Below are 4,698 nucleotides of genomic sequence, written 5' to 3'. Positions count from 1 at the left end.
TTTCCAGTGAGTTCTACATGGGGCTGCCTTTGAAAACTATCCAGAAACTACAACTGGTGCAGAATGCAGTGAATTGTACAGTGTTGGGTACTGTTGGTTACTTCTGGGTTCACCTAAGTTACACTCCTGCTGCATAAGCTCCACCGGATTTCAGTCCCCTTCCAGATGCAAGTCAAGGTGTTGGTTATATCTTTAGAACCATATGGCTTGGGACCAGGTTATCTGTAGGACATCCTCTGTCTCTCCCACCAGAATGGATAGGCACATTTTAGGTTCCTTTCCATGAGCATTATGGGTTCTTTGAAGCCTGCCTTTTCCATGGCAGCTCTTGCCTTATGGAACACCCTCTCCCTGGAGACCTGTCAATCCCCACTCTCCTTTTAATCTTCTGGGAAGCACTCAGAACCTGGCTGTTCCCATAGGCACTGTGATGGCTGAGATCATAGGAAGAAAATGTGGCTGTGGCACCAGATTTTTCTGTTTTGTTTTTCTTTTTGAGTTTTATTGTTGTTGTAATTGTATATGTGATTTTTATTGTTGAGTGTAAGCCTCTCAAAGTTTGGTTTTAAGATGGGTAGCTATATCAATGTTTTAAATAAAATTAACTAACAAATTAATGTGGATTGGCAGCTGAAGACTAGAATGTTAACATTAGAAGATTCATGCTCATGCTGATTGAAAACATTCCTTAGCTGTTTGGAATGGAGGGCCAAATTACATTAGCCTGGTCTCAAAAGATCTTCTGTCTTAATAGGCATCTGGATGAAAGAATTCTCTAATGTAACTACAGTTGGAGAAGAGAGGGTAAACACTTCTCTTCATGTGTATTTTGATCCTGATATAAATTTCTCACTTTGCTGCATTTATTATGTTTTTGAAAACCCAGGTTTCGTAGTACTGCATTCTGGGCATCCTTGTCTAGCAAAACATCCTTCAGCTGTGTTAGGATTACATTTTCCAGGCTAATATGGTCAATTCCCATCATAGCTATGAATTCTGGGAATTGCAGTCACAGCAGAGCTAGAAGGTGTCTAGTGCAGAAAAATCTGGTTTAGCATTTCTCCGAGATACCTATTTTGTAAAATTCAGTAAAACACAATATTCACATTAACTATAGCTTTTGCTTAAAAGACAATTCTGAAATAAACAAAACAAGAGTAGATGTCCTATATTAAAAGGCCACTCACTAATGAGGGAAAGGAAGTCCACTGCTTCCTTGCTGGCAGCTGGAATTCTTTCTGTTAGTTCAACTTCTTTTGCCGCTTCTGACAACTTTTTTTGCGCGCTGGACAAATGAGAGCTTCGAGACCTGGAACCGATGGAAGGATTCATTTTTCACGGTAATGGGAGTGCTCTGAAAAGAGGAGGTGGATTTTGTTAGTGGTGGCAAATTGTAATAATATTCTTTATCCATATAATAAGGTTCCTAAACAGTAATATCGTAACTTGGGTGGTTGCAATTGTAGTCAAATGCTATGTGAGGAAATGGAATAATTCAGGTTATCCTATTCCTGCACACAGAAGTCCTTTAATAAAAAGTTATTACTGCTGTTGAGATGATATAGCAGGGGTGTCAAACTCAATTTCACTGAGGGCCGCATCAGCATTGCAGTTGCCCTGGGGGTGGGGCGGGGTGTGTGTGGCCAGAGTGGGTGCAGCCTACTGGGTGGGCGTGGATGGAGTGGGTGTGGCTACCGGGTGGACGTGGCCAGTTCTACATCATTCACGTGAAGGGTGCCTTTGGGGGCCTGGGCAGGAGTGGGACAGATCTGAGGGTCTCTGGCAGAAGGGGGTGGGACTGGGGCAAGAGCCAAGGCATGGTCCACCGGGGCAAGTGCCAAGATGGCCACCACAAAATTGTACATTGTCTCCCAGCTGACCTGGGCCAGGGCCAAGGCAGCGAGGGCCATTCCCTCACTGTTTCCAGGATGGCTTCGCGGGCCACATGAAACCACTTCGCGTTTGACATGTCTGTTATAAGGGAACAGACCTTATTTTATTAGTTTCCCATCAAATAACAGCAGGAAATCCACGAGTCATAAAAGAGCCAAGGTTGCCTACCCCTGGACTAGTCCAAGGTCACCCAACTGGCTTTCATGCCTAAGGAAGGACTAGAACTCCCAATCTCCTGTCTCTAGGATGGCAGCCTAATGACTACATAACACTGGGTCTCCAGTCTATATGGCGTAAATCCAGAAATTCAGAAAACACTATTCACACCATTTTAATCATGTTATACAGTATAATGAATGAATATGACACTTTTCTAAACCTTGCTATAAGAGTTTGGCTGACTCCTCCATGAAAATTTAAGAATGCTCAATATATCTACTGTACATTACAAATTTTAACAGCCACTGCCTCTCCATAGGGAATTCTGAAAATGTAGTGGAAGGCTTTCTTCCAAAATTTTCAAAAAGCTAGCATTCTCAGGTTTATTTGAAAATAATAATAATAATAATAATAATAATAATAATAATAATAATAATAATAATAATAATAATAATAATAATAATAATAATAATAATAATCTGGCAGTTAAAGCAGCCTAATCCACCCACCCCAGTGGTGGCTTTCTATTTTTAGCCCCTTAATATCACCTTTTTTTTCTCCATCTCACAGAGACTAAATTACATCATGATTCTCCATGAAGAATTCTGGAAAAAATATGACAATATATGACTTTCTATACACAGAATTAGGATTCTTGAAAAATGGAAAAGAGCCCTGTGAAACGCCCAAACTTAGACTTGACTCTCAACAAACACAGCACCTAAATCACAAAACAACACAAAACAAAACAATACAGAACAAAACAAAACAAACAGGCCAACTCAGAGATGGGGTTTCATAGCAAGGCTAAAAAAAAGGTAAAAAACCCCAGTAAAGTCTGAAATAATTTATGATACAAATACTCAGAAGGACAGAGTGGTAAGGAAAGTGCACATTAATCAAGCATCCCATCCCATCAACCTACATAGAAAACAAGCCAAACCTGGGTCCAATCCAGAGATAATTCTAGGAGTGAAATGAATCCAGGGGGGAAGAAATAAGCCGCAATTACTTTAAAATTGGTGGAACTGGCGGTTCCTGGTGGACAATCTCCTTTTGCCCTCAGTAGAGATGGAAGGGTTACCATCGATCAGAAATTGTTTGATTACACGCATTAAGTCCCAACTTGATAACGGGTTTAACAATGAACGTGTGAATTCAGGAGTACAGAAAGAATGGCTCCAAAACTGAAATGTTTCCTATCCCAAGCATCCCCTCGCGGTTCTTGTTCTCACCTGTTACACTCAACAACAGCGGTCCCGTGTGATGGAAGACCACACACAAATCTTTTAAATACAAAAATAAATCCCAAATATTTACACCATTATATCTCTTCCCCAAAAGGGAATGAGCCTCGAAAAGAAGCGAGGAAAAACTATTCAGCTGCAAGCAAACCACCTTCTCTCATCTGTGTTTTCTTTCTTTTTACAAAGAGGTTGCAATGCATGTACTGGTTTCTATAGCAACAGACTGCTCTCTCACTCTCTCTCTTTCTCCCCCCCTTAAAGAAACATGACTTGTTAACAGTTGACAATATTGACCACATTTTTTCATAAAAGGGCAAATAAAACTAAATCTCTGAGAACAGGAATAAACATTTTGGCATGCACACTTCTGAGAATATCAAAAGTGTATTTTAATTTTTCTTAATTGGCTTTAACTTTCAGCACAAACAATCAAGACATGTTTCTGCAAGTAGTTCCTTGTTTAATTTTCCGGTGATCTAATTTAGAAACAATAAAATGGGAAAGAACAGCAGCTTGGATGCAAAGAAAAAAAACAACTGGCTGACATTGCTTTGTTTGAAGCAAAATGCAATCAAAACCAAGTAGAATGTGAGTTAGAAATTAAGGCACCTTTTGCTGAGAGACATCTTCAGAATAGACACATCAAACCTATCGTTAGTGGAGCCTGAGTTTTGGGGCTGGGGGGTTTAAATTATGGATTTTTTAATTGTGAATTTTTAATGTTGTATGCTGCCTTGAGCTGCAAACAAATATCTCTGAATCATTTTAAGGAAGCAGTGCACCAAACAAATAAGCCAAGGCATTCAAGCGCTCTTTAAAAATAAACAAATAATAGTGTATGCTTTGTTCACTGATTTTTTTGGGGGGGAGGGGGGAGAAGAGTTTCAATATCAGCCTGGGTTGTTGGTACATGATCTGGTGGCCCAGACTAGAAAGACACTTGAAGGGATACCTTCATCAGAGCATCACGGTAATTTCAGAAGAAAGTCTTGAATATGCCTTTGGTTTGGACAAGGGACACAAAGAGGAGTTAAATGGAAATTGGCTCAGTTACATTCCCTGGAAGGAACCCCTCAAGAGTATGAAATGAAGGTGATTTATACTTGCTTTGGTTCTGCCTAAAAGGGGAATGTTTTTCCTGTTGTCGATCTACCTCTCAGCTGTTTCTATGATAAATGAGAAAGAATCTCTAACACAGTGATGGCGAACCTTTTAGAGACCGAGTGCCCAAACTGCAACCCCAAGCCCACTTATGCATTGTCGGGTGCCGGCTGGGTGTGGCCCATTGGGTGGGTGTGGCCAATTGGGTGGGCATGGCTGCGATGGTAACGGCAGACTGGGTGGGACTAAAAAGTTCAATCAATTCCAACTTTGCAAGATCTTTTCCCACGAGAAGTTG

At 40.6% G+C, this 4,698-nt stretch overlaps 1 long non-coding RNA gene across 1 annotated transcript; it reads right to left on the bottom strand.

The window, feature by feature from the left end:
- Positions 1-1,187: 1,187 nt before the first annotated feature.
- LOC107291495 lies at positions 1,188-3,465 on the bottom strand. Its single transcript, XR_001548974.1, has 2 exons — positions 3,288-3,465; positions 1,188-1,354 (listed from the first exon to the last, which is right to left on the bottom strand). It is a non-coding gene; the product is annotated as an uncharacterized LOC107291495 (long non-coding RNA).
- Positions 3,466-4,698: the final 1,233 nt, after the last annotated feature.

This window comes from Protobothrops mucrosquamatus, unplaced genomic scaffold (assembly GCF_001527695.2).
Source record: "Protobothrops mucrosquamatus isolate PMUCROS unplaced genomic scaffold, P.Mucros_1.0 scaffold1133, whole genome shotgun sequence".
Taxonomy (NCBI): Eukaryota; Metazoa; Chordata; class Lepidosauria; order Squamata; family Viperidae; genus Protobothrops; species Protobothrops mucrosquamatus.
The sequence above is the reverse complement of the archived record's forward strand: the minus strand, read 5'-3'. Positions and strand labels throughout refer to the sequence as shown.